Below are 12419 nucleotides of genomic sequence, written 5' to 3'. Positions count from 1 at the left end.
TTCATGTATCAGATATGGGCTGGGCTAAGTGACCTCTGAGAACCTTCCCAGACCCCAGATTCTATGATTCACAAGTAAAGGTAATGTACATCTTGGCTTTGGCTCTTCTTATTCTCTGTATTTGTTTTTTGGGGAATTAGCAATTATGACTTAGATGGTATGTCAATTAGAGGAAGAGTCCTGCTTTCCTTGAGTTTCTAACTGTGGGAGAGGGAAAGACTGTCTTAGGAAGACTAGTTAAAACTTTCCATTAGGCCTGAAAATTTTGAAAACAATTTGTAGAAAATGTTTTTAATTTAATTAAATAAATCAAAATAGGAGAAAATAATGCCTACAGCTCCCTCTGATGCCCTAGTGGAGTTTCAGGCAGCATGGTCTAGAGAGGAACAAACACAAATTTCCTTAAAATTTGAAGAAAGATTCTGAGTTAGTCTTTACACCTTACTGGCAGTGTAGTGTTAGATAATTCTGCACCTTACTTTCCTCATTTGTAAAAGGTGATTGGTGATTCCTACCTTACATGACTGATAAGGAAATCAAATGAAACCTGTAGAGAGCTGTCAAAGTACTATATGAATCTAAAGTGTTATTACTAGGAAATACAAATAAAGTCTGCACTACAGCAGAAAAATTTCTTATAGGATTGTTTTATAATGTTGGAAAGAAAGAAGAAAAAAAATCCACTTGAATTTTTAAAAAGTCAGAATGAACGCTCCAAAAATTGCCAAATGAGATTAGAGGCAGGGATAAAGAATTCATCCTTCCATCTCTGCACCATAGTGTTTTAAGGGTATTAATCTTTATGAAACACGTGTATCTTTCTCAAAAGACACTTGTTAAAGCAGCAGCTCTACATTCCAAAGTAAAAGAGGAAAGATGTCGTATTTTTGAAATTATAATCACCTTTAAGCCAAAAAGGGGAGAAATTTATTTGTTGTTGAAAAATTTAATCTTTCTTTCTTTAAGACCTCTATTTCCATAGCACTCAATGATGGTAAGCTTTCACTAGATGCTAATGTTTATTTTTATTGCTAAGTAGTACGCAATGTTCTTGACATAGATTATGGCATGTAAATTTAAGAGACTCACTGCTTGTTAAATTCCCACTAGAAAACACACACAGAGACACACACGCCCATACACACACACACACAGACACACACACACACACACACACACACACAGCAGTAGCAGATCAGCAGAGAAAGACACCAGCCAAAGAAAGATAATTTGAGATACTTCTGAGGTAGCAGTTGTAAAATTAAAATAAGCAACTCATTAAATTATCCATAGAGTGAAAAGAAAGCTGCAAAAATAGATATTTTTCTGGCAAGTCAGTGCTTTTCAGAATAAATTTAGTTTTCAGCAGAGCTTTTAAATCTGATGATATCAGTTCATATTCATTAGAGTTATTTAAGTAGTTAGACTAGTTTGTCTAATTAAAACCAAAGAGTAGCTTTACTGGCCTTTGGTAGAAGTATATTTAATAAAAAATATGCTCAGTTAGACATCATTTTAACTGACAGATTGTAAGCAATATGATCGAGTGAATGTTACTTGAGCAAGTTTGAGCCTGGTCCCAAAATCACAGAATTACAAAATAAAAACCCTTTGTAAGTCATGCTTTAATGCTGGTTTTCCCTCATTTCTGTTTGTTGGCTGATTATCTATTTTATGGTCATCCAGTCCCTTGCCTTCTCTCTCTCTCACTGCTTGATTTTGGAATGTTGTTTCTTACTAAAGCTTCCCCTAGAGGACAGGCCAGGAAAAGGAAAGAAACTAAATTCACCAGCTTCTCTCCTTATTAAGAATTTAGATCAGAGATTTGATGGGGAAAGAGTCTGGCAAATGAAAGGGGAAGCTTACTTATGTTGATTTTAGATCTTTAAAAGCCTTTTTTCCAGTGTACATTAATAGACAATTGAAAAATAATATTTTATAAGTCAACTAATCACTTGCTTTTAAAATCCCCACTTACTACCTTGAGCATATACATTAGATTATGTTTTAAAATAACTAGTACTCTGGTTCAGTCAAATGAAAATGATATATGGAAAGAGAATGTCATAATGATACCTCCCATTTATGGAGTGCCTGCTTCCCAGTTTGCAAAGCCCTTATAGATATTCTCTTCTATCCTCCAAAAATTGCTGTGTTGTAGGTCTTACTATCAATGACACTGAAAAAGCTACTGGCAGGATGCACATATTCTCATGTGAATCAATACTGGTATACTCCATTGGGGGAGCTAGACCAAGCTAAAATCTCACATACAGAAATAGTAATATGCAAGACCAAGGGATATAAGAGTAGGCTACGTTACTGTTAATTTAATAGCAGCCAGATTAAAATTCTCTCTCTTTCCTCTTTCTTCCCTTCTTCTCTCTGTCACCTTCTAGTCTTCTGACTGATTCCAAACAGGACAATTGAAATGTCATGCCTTCATGCTGAAGAGCTCTTTGTAAATACACATAAACAGTGAATGTCAGGTGCACCATTTTAAAAGTGATATTCATTTCCACAACAGTTTAGGTGAAATCATGTCATCTTACAAGTTGAGTGTGTGTGTGTGTGTGTGTGTGTAGAGGATGACGTGACACTTTTGAGGTTTATTTAATTTGTTAAAGATCTCAAGGTTACAAGACTTAGACTGTTAAGCATTTTTCCTCCCAGAGACAAGATATCTACAATTTTCTCGATTCAACTGTCAGCTAAATTGGCAAGTCAACTAAAAGGATAATATTCCCTTAACGATGCATTCATTTGAAGCCCTAGCAACTGTATTAGGCAGCAGCGAGTATTCGCTAGCAAGGGATGGCGCGGGGAGAGGAAACTGCAATTTAGAGTGACAGATGATTTCTTTCCCATCCATCAAGCTACCTCAAAATGTCACAATATTTACACCTCTTTCTTGGTGAATTAGAATCCAGAGACAAGCAGACAGAAAGAAAAAAATAATAATTCCGGCCGGTTGCCGCCTGATAGGAAAAAGCAAGCGTTGCACCTTTAAATTCTGCTCTTCCATTCCCCGTTCCGCACACCCCCCACCTGCCCCTCCCGGGATTTTGCAATAAATCTCCCAGTTCTGCGTTCAGCCCTGCAGATCCGTATTTAAAACAGCACCATCTGGGAAGGGTGGGTGGCGATGGTGATGCGGGCGCCTTGGAGTTCCTTTGCAGCACGCTTGGAATTGCATCAGACTGATCAGAAATCCCCCCGCCCCCAAGCTCAGCCCCTCCTGCCACGCTCCCCTGCCCGCCCCTCCCCTCCCCTCCCTTCGCGTAGATCTGACTGAGAAAACGACTGGATCTCGGAACAATCTGTGCCCCATTCGCTGCAGGCTTGCTCCGTAAACCCTGCCCTACGCTCCCTTTGTGTGCCGAGCAGCCTATCACCGTCATCTGATCCTAGCGCCTGTTTTTTATCTTTTCCTTCTAAATTTCCACAATATCCTCGCTTCGCCTATGAATCCACCTGCGCAGAGTTGGGATTCTTTCTTTTCGTTCGTTAAAACAGTGGTCTTGAGTTTCGGAAATAGGTTTTTCCTATGTTCCCCTCACCCCTACCCCAAGCTCTTGCCTTTTAATTAAGAAGAGCTGATCCGGGGAGGAGTCCAGAACGACCAAGCCCTGGGGCGAAAACTGCCACCGGGCACGGCTCTGTGGCCGGAACAAAAGGCCTGAGAAGGGGGTGGGGGTGAGGGTTATAGGAGTGTGGAGAGGCTGGTGGCCCCCGCCCAGGGGCGCCTAAGTCCCTGAGCTCCCCGAAGAGTGGCAAGAGGATAACGCAGCCGCGCGTTCCGGCAGTTCGCGGTCGCCCGGGGGTGCAGGCGGGGGCGGGAGAGGTAGAACACAGGGCTGGGCGGCTCCGCGCTGCTTCTATCTCACCCGCCAAGCCCCCCACCTCCACCCCCCGCCAGTCCCCCGGCCCACCCGGGTGGCGGCGGCGGCTCAGCGACTAGCCGGCCGCCCTCCACCGGTGCCTCCGGACGCAACCTCGCCCTGGCAGGGCGGTCTGCGCGCCCAGCTGATTGGCGGCTCTGTCCAGCCGCCGCACGGAGCTAAGAGTGTTCTTCTCCACCGCCTCCAGCCTCCCAGGCCCCCTCGCCCGGCCCGCTCTCTGGCTCTTCGGTCCGGAAAGGACCTTCTACTCCCAGGCGGAGGCCCCCCTTTCCCTGAGTTACCCCGACTGACTCGGACCTGGGCTCAGTGAGGCATCCGGCCCGGCTGGGGAGCGGAGCGCGGTCTCGGCAGCTCCCCTTCCCTTGAGAAAGCGAGAGCCCTCTAAGCCAGCGCCCGAAACTCGCGGGGAGGGAGGACAGAAGGGGAAAAAAAAAAAAAAAAAAAAACCCAGAAAGAAACATCCAGCGAGGAGCAAGGAGCGAGGGCGACGGAGAGGAAGAGATAGAATGAGGGAGGGATGGAGGCTGGAGGAGGGGGCGGGGTGGAAGAAGGGGGGCGGGAAGGAAGGAGGGGGAAAGAGAGGGAGGGAGGTATACAGAGAGAATGAATCCTTCTCACTAGAAGAGCTGAAATTACCTTGATTCATTTTTTGTGTTGGAGGTTTAGCTTTACCTCCTTCCCTCTTCCCAACCTCCACCTCCTCTTTCCCCACCGCACACCACCTCCACCGCCTGATTCTAAATGCTACAAAGTCAAATTTTAGGAAATCGAATGTTGTGCGAAAGCTTCATAATTAGTAATGAATCTACTGTACACACGCACACACACACCAGCAAAGAAAACGGAAAAGAGGGAGGTGAAGGGGAGAACAAGAGAGATAAATCTTACATTTGAATCAGACATTTGCAGGTCCAAGTTAACTAAACTCATTATATCCGCAGGAAGACTGAGTTTCTTTTTTTCCTTCTCCCTTTGCCCCAGGGTTCTCACCTAGGGCAATTCAAACTGGGCAAATACCAAGAAACAACCCCCTCTCATGCTCCCCCTCTACCTCCTCCCCTCCACCACGCGTCCTCTCCGGAAGACAGAGTATCAAAATAGCTCAAGAATTGGGGATGCAGGGGGTCCCCGCCCCGGTGCTTACCTTCTTTGCGGCTTACACCACCCCGGTGGCTAGATCCTGGAGATAAACACTTGCATTTCCCAAAGTTAACCCAGTATACCAACCCGGAGCTTGCCAAGAGTCTATTCCAGCCTACACCGCTAGGAAGCCAACTTCAGCGAGCTCAATGAGGGGACCAAACTGGGGCTCGCTTTCCAAACGCTCCGCTCCAAAATCTGACTCTCTCTCCAGCCCCGATCTCAGTGTGAGCCGAACCTCAGAAAAGACGCTTTTTAAGGGCGACACAGGGTTGGCTTTACAGCGGGGCCAAGAAGACTACCTGGGGGTATCGCCACCTCGGACAAATCCGTTGGCTCTGTCCAAGGTGCTGAATGCACTCCGATCGCCCGGATTACACACCCGGCAGAGCAGGAGGAAAAGGCTTAAAAACCTCTAATTAAGTGATACTTGATATTGCTCTAGACGGTTTCTTCCACTTCCTTACGTTTTGTCACGTGCGGATGGCTTTGCCAAAGCCATCCTGTTAACAGTTGATCACATGTTGATGAGAACCTTTTCTTCTACGAGAGGATTACCCATTTCATTACCGGTGATATGCACTTCTGACTTATTTCTCTCCCCCCAACCCCACCCCCCATCTACACCTAAACTTCCAGTCTCTACCCCACCCTTACCCCCACTCCACCTCCTAACCCCAACCTCTAACAGCATTATTGTTTTTAGATGGAAATTAACCCCCTTGCAAATGTCAATTACCTGCCCACATATAAATCATAGAATATGATCATACACCATACACATAAAGAAAAAGAATGGAATGCAAGACGGCTGAGAGACAAGCATCAGCCTTGAACAACCAATCTAACACACACACCCCCCTCTAGCTCCAAGTTTGTTCCACGCAGTTCCACATAGCTGTGTTAAATCTCAAATGATTCCAATTAAAGTTGCACTGTGTAAAAACCCGATTCCCCTGGCCTGAGTAGCTCTGTTCTTTGGCGTGTGAAGTGCTAGGAAGAGCCGTGATATGCCCGTTGTTAAGCAACATGTCAAGATTTTTCAATTATAATGCAGGGTTTATTGCTACTCACCATTGTGCCTTTGCTGTCCTGGAGACTCAAGTGTCTTAAAATCTCGTCTCCCCAACAGATGCTGGAAGGTAATGTGTCTTGTTTGAAGTCATCATGTGAGAAGTTCGGCTTTGCTCAGTGGATCGCCCACCACTTGGTGTGACTTATGAATCTAATAACCCTTTGCAATATCCGCAAGCTTAAACTCTCAACCACCTTGGCGACTACAGAAGACAAAGCAACTGGCATCGATGTCGAAAAACCTATAGATTTACGCAAACGCCCTCACTCCGAGAGACACGTTTCCTTTTGAGTTCTTACGTGATTCTAATGAATGAGCGAGGTTACCAATGATTGCCCAACTGCTCTGCTATGTAGCAGGTGTTTCCTAGGGCTGCCTTCTAACCGCCCGTTACTGGGTCCTGGCACTGAAAGTTCCCAGAGAAAGTGAGGAGTTTCAGGGTACCCCTGTAAAAAAAAAAAAACCCAGCCTGCACACCGCTCCCTTGCCCACTACGCAGGTCACACCTGGGGCTCCGGCGAAGCTGAATTCGGCTCGGGAGATTTCCCTGTCGCCAGGTAAGAAAACCTTCGCCTTGTCAGGCTAGGGCGGGAAGACCGCTGGGGAACTTGTTGCTTATCAGCGCCGGCAGACTACCGCTTTAATAATAATACCAGAAAAGCGCAGCAGGGAGGGGGTGGGGGGCGGCAACGGCGACGACTAACCTCCCTGTTTACGTGACCGACTCACTGTGACTCCCTGGGTAAAAAAAGGAAACTTCTTAGAAAAGTTCGTGCCCCTCCCCCTCCCCATCATGACTAAGGGTCTCCAGCCGATGAGGTCGTGAGTGATGATCAAATGGGGACTGGGGGGAGGGGGGCGAGTAAGTGACTTGTCCTTGGGAACATCTGCATGCGTCGAAGCGCGCATCAGCCCAACAACTTTCCCTTTTCCTCTTAGGTACTGATGACTAGGCGAGAGGCACCAAGGCGAGCCACTAGTTGCCCACAGGAACCTGTATAAGCCGAGCTCTCGAGCGGCTGAGTTGAATGAAGTTAAGACTGCGTTTGCTCTAATGGGTTATGGCTTCCCAAATGTGAGTTAACAGCCCCGGTGCGCAGCTAGGTCGGAAGGCGAGCCGCGGAGAGCGGAGCCGCGGGCCAAGGCAGGGAGGGGAGGGGAGGCGGCAGGTTGGGCGCTCCGCGGCTGCTCGGTGCTGCTTCCCCGGAGTCGCTTCCTCATCCTGAGGGGGCTGCCCCGCCGCCAGGGTGCCGGGGTGAGCGCGGCGGGAGCCTAGGCTGGGGTGGCGAACCTCGGAGGGGGCTCTCCCAGGAAGCCCCGCGGTTAGCGCCCGCGCTTCCCCACCAGTGGCTGCGCAGGCTGGGAAGCGGAGAGGTCACGTGTTGGCGGAAAGTAACTTGGAGGCGAAAGGATGAACTTTGAGAAGAGGAAAAAAAGCACAATGAAACAAACCACCCCCTTGGAGTGTCTAATAGAGGGGGAAGCGGGAGGGGGGAGGGGCGCCGCTCTCCGCGGGAGACGTGGGGGCGACTCCGGAAATCTCGGGAAATAGGCAATAACTCGAGCTTTGGCAACGTCCCCCAGCCTAGGGAGGCGCTAACGCAAGGTATCTTTCCACTGAAGCTGCCCTTTGCCTACCCTCAGCCATCGCTAGCACAGCCGAGCAGAGGAACCAGGGATGAATGTAGACCAGTTGTTATGGAGATGCCCGTCGCTCTGAGGAGCGCTAGTGCCCTGGGAAGTCCCCAGACGCATTTCAGGTTTTGTCGTTTTGGCACTGACACCATAATTTTACTCGCTCTGAGTTCCCACCAAGGGGAGCCCACCAACGGCGTCACAGGCCCTGGCCGTGGCGCTATTGACTGCAGGGATGAGGCACAGCGATGCTGCAGAAGATGGTGGATAGCTCTTAAGTTTCAGACCACCCAGCCCTTTCCAATTTCCAGTTTCTTTATTCCAATAAAAAGTGCTTTGTTTGAATATCATTCTTGCTTGCTTATGTATAAAAATCTTACTTACACGATAGGATGATTAGAAGCAACAGAACATAAGCATTCAGTGGCTGCTTCAAGGCCCTCCCCTTCCCATCCCAGAAATGCCTTCCTTATGGAAAATAAGTTTTACTTCCCAATTATGTGCACGGACCTTTGTTCATTGCAGCCCCCATTGGTACTGGGTTATTATTATTAGCAGTAAGTCCAATGTTGAGTTCATGCTTCTCTAGAAATGTTTCCAAAGTCAAACAGGCTTATCTTAGGCTCCAGATAAAGTATCTGTATACAAAGTCTTCCTGGTTCTCATTAGGAATAGTTCTAGATTTGCCAGGCTCCTGGAGACCTGAGATGGGTCCTCATGAAAGGATTTAAGACACCCTCACAGTCATCAACACAACATTTCTCGCCAAATGAAAGGCCTACTCAAATTGCCCACAAACTGCCACTTTTTGTCCATCCATGAATTAGCCAGCAGATGCTGCCCTAAGACTGGGACAGCTGGTACATACCATTCTCAGAGGTTTTGGGGTACAGGCTTTGTGGACAAAACTGTTTTTTTGAGAATGGAATCCATAATGCTGTTAATAACTTTCCTTGCCTACTGACAAATTCAATGACTAGCACAGATCTGCAATCTTGAAAAGACATAAGGAGATGACCACTGTATGTAAACATATTATTCCCCATAGCCATCAATGTGATATATTTTTCTGACTCTTTTGTCAACAGTTTGTGGTCTGTATAGAAACTATCAGCTACTCCTCTGATGGATCTTTATTCTGAAAATTATATCTTATAGTGGGATACCCTGAATTGTTGGTGCAGGTGCCTGAGGTTTCAGAACATGAATGACTGATTAGTTTGAAATCATTTAGACACATGATTGTACTGAAGATATTTCCTAAGAAATATATTTAACCAGTGCTCTTATTTCTTGGAACCATTACTAAAACCTCCAACTCAGGGACCAAAATGATGGACAAGAGTTGCTAAATAATAAGGGTTGACATAGGGAGCTAGGGAGAGTGGTGAAGATATGGTGTTTGCCATATATCTCTATATACCTATTCCCACTCTGGATTTCTCCGTGATCTGATAGACAATTCTCTTCTCTTGGTGCACTACCAACTCTCCAACCTTTTATCTCCATCCCCTCACTTACATAATTTTTTTCCATCTGCAGAAATCCAGTGTCTAATGTAAGTAAAGGTTGCAATAATTTCATTTGTTAAGATAAATGCCAAGCACTGTATCTGCCACAATTTTAATCTCAGTTGTACTTATTCCTGAGGTTATCTTATTTTTTCATACAACCCCAATCAGCTGTGATATGAATATTCCACTTCTCTAGGCTCATTTGACCCCATTTATATTTAGTAATGGTAAGAACATTTCAAACTGAATAGTGAAAAAATCTTGTTCCTTAAGGATCACTACGTAACAACATAACCAAACTTAAAGCAAAATGTGTTAATACAACCTAGAAGGAAGGATTTTTGCTTTCAAAATATGGGTATTGCACTCCTTATATATGAGCTGTTCAATATTCACAGTTTTTCTACCTATGCCACAGTTATAAAGCTTGCTCTTTGCCCACATCTTTATGAAGATAGGTTCAAAAATTAATACGAGACCCATCAATATTAGGAGGCACAAAAACTTCACTAAGTAGATGTGTAAAGTCTTGGAATTGGTGAGAGATGGGTAACAAAGCAGGAGTCTACAATGTCAGAAATGAAAGAGAACCCCTTTTTCTTAGAAAATTAAGAAATAATTGGAGTACCTCTTAAGACAAAGTTCACTGTCTTTATTTCTAAAAGGAAATTCAGTAAGTCACTTTTAATAGGATGGTTTGTGTATTCCTTACTACATATCAAGGAAGACAAAGATGAGATAGTACTTCCATTCTTTTCTCCCAACTAGTCTTTCCAAATCTATTTGGTTGTAGTTAATTTCCAGGCTCTCCATCTCACCTGGTGTTGTCCTTCCTTCCTTCTCTTACTTCTCCTTCCTTTTCAGTACTTATTCTGTGCCAGGGACTCTGATGGGACTGGTGATCCACATGTTAATTCTCTACCTAAAGTATCTCAGAAGTTAAAGAGTGCTTGGTTGATAATAGCTGAGAGGTCAACAGTGCCTTCCCCTTCATTACCTCAGGATCACTTGTTACAATCAATGCAGAAGAGTAGTCACAGAGAAGCTCCTGATGGTGATATAATTGCTATCTCGGAGCCTAAAAAACAAAAAACAGGTAGCAAAATCCTTCTGTTTATGATATAAGAAGAGCTTCTGACCAGGTAGGAAGAAAGATTGGCTCTCTTAGTCACTTCCTGATCTCTAATGGTTCTCCACAGGTAATAGAAGGAGAGGCAAAGAATCACGACACACAATTTGGAAAGCCTTCTGAAAGCAAGAATGGGCAATGATTGCCAAGAAACTGGTATTGAGCTCATATTTGAAAAGAACTCAAAGAATCCTCAATCTACCAAACCTAGTTTAGTTATAAAGGAAACAATCAAAACTTCAAAAAGAAGTAAGCAAGAGAAAGCCTTGGGAAAGTCATGATTTAGTTTGCAATAACCTCTGTGCATTTCTGAGCCTGACAAGCAAGTATGAGACAGAAGATCTGGACATGACTTAACTCAATTTCAGAAAACCAGACAACCCTATAATGAGGCTGAAGCAAGACCACATGGAATACTGAAGAAGAACTGAATGACTCTTTCTAAACCATCTTACGAAAAAGAGATGAATAAGAGGAAGTATGGGTAGCAAGTAAGAGAGAAGTGACATTGTTAATATGAAAAGTTGACAGGAGATTAAGATGGGTCAAGAGCACGTCAGGTCAGGACTTGCAAGATGTACTTAACTAAATGTGAGTTCATATTCAGAATTGGATAAAATGAGAAATAAAACTCCAAGGAGTCACAAAACTTAGGATCATGGAAAGGCAAGTGAAAACTAGTAAAAGGAGCCAAGTTTAAATCATGATAGGGCCTACCAAGGTATGCTTGACATCTAATCTGCCTAGAACATCTGGAAGGAAACTTTTACAGATGCTAAACTGTGCTTCTTATCATTTAATGTGCGCATGAATCTCCTGGGCAACTCTTTAGAAAGCAGATTCTAAGTCTGGGGTCAGCATCTACATTTGGCATTTTCAACAGATTCCCAGGTGATATGAGGTTGTGCCACATTTTGCACAGCAAAATACTAAAGCTTGCTGCCCCAGCCTATGGTTTCATTTGCATTATGGCTTCGTTAATGCACGTCATTAGTAACTGAAGTGAATGCTATATAACAAAAAATAATTCGAGGAAAAGACCTGTTCCTTTAACTCTAATGTTACACAAACCACAAACTCTAATTTGCTCCTGAACCCATTAATTCTAGAAAGTTCTTAAGAACAGTGGACATCAACTTCTTATTATCAGTAACATTGGCTATAGTTTGAACATTTATCATTTTGTACCTATTGGAGCAAAAGAAAAGAGAATCCATTTGGAATATATTGGGCACATTGCAAAATGGAAAAGTCAGGGAACATTATTCTAGTCATGTAAAGAGGATTGGTTAGGTCATATTCTGAGTCCTGAGCTCATTCTGGGTCTCTTTCTATAAATAGGATATTTTGGAACTAGAGAAAGCATAGCAGAAGGCAACCAGAATGACAGAGGGATTTGGGGAATTTGCTTCTGCTGAAAGGTTAAGGAAACTAGGTCTGTTTTCTTTTGTAAGGAGAGAAAAGATGGTACCTCACTGAGGTGATATCATTCCAAAAGTAGTGGAAGTAATAGGATGAGACAAGAGTGCCTTATGGAAACAAGAGTAGAAGGATTCTGGCAAGGAATGAAGGCCAGAAGAATGGCTCTAGCTTTTCTAAAGGCCCTCAGTTAGCAGTGTTCCTATTGGCAGAACTCCACTACTCGCAAAAGGAGGGGTAAACACTAGATTGGGATCAGGAAATAACTGAGAGAGAGAAAATGAGGAGGCAGAGGGGATCTTATGTCTTTGTTCATTGAGAACATTTTCAAACAGGCATTTATTAATCCTATAGAAGCCCTGCACTCAAGGCATGTGGTGAACTTTACCAACATTCCCCAAGCTCAAGGGTTCTGCTTCTGTAACACATCACATCTCTGCTTCCTCTTCATCCCAAGATGGCATTTTGTCCATCAATTCAGCAAAGAAATGTAAATAGTTATAATATGCAGGATTTTCCCTCTAAATTACTTTTTCCTCTTCATCAATCCTGGAAAACATTCTCTTTTTATTTTATTTATTTATTTTTAGAGACAGGGTCTTGCT

The 12419-nt window shown here is 44.3% G+C and overlaps 1 protein-coding gene across 1 annotated transcript in view; it reads right to left on the bottom strand.

The window, feature by feature from the left end:
- The window catches only part of BDNF (brain derived neurotrophic factor), a 67868-nt gene extending 62525 nt beyond the window's left edge, over window positions 1-5343 (bottom strand). The window contains exon 1 of the mRNA XM_032166373.2: window positions 5047-5343. The gene's annotated coding sequence lies outside the window, so the exon portion shown is untranslated. The remainder of the gene's footprint in view (window positions 1-5046) is intronic.
- Between the last annotated feature and the right edge of the window lie 7076 nt (window positions 5344-12419).

The sequence above is a fragment of the Hylobates moloch genome, unplaced genomic scaffold, assembly GCF_009828535.3.
Source record: "Hylobates moloch isolate HMO894 unplaced genomic scaffold, HMol_V3 SCAFFOLD_11, whole genome shotgun sequence".
NCBI classification, from domain to species: domain Eukaryota; kingdom Metazoa; phylum Chordata; class Mammalia; order Primates; family Hylobatidae; genus Hylobates; species Hylobates moloch.
The sequence above is the reverse complement of the archived record's forward strand: the minus strand, read 5'-3'. Positions and strand labels throughout refer to the sequence as shown.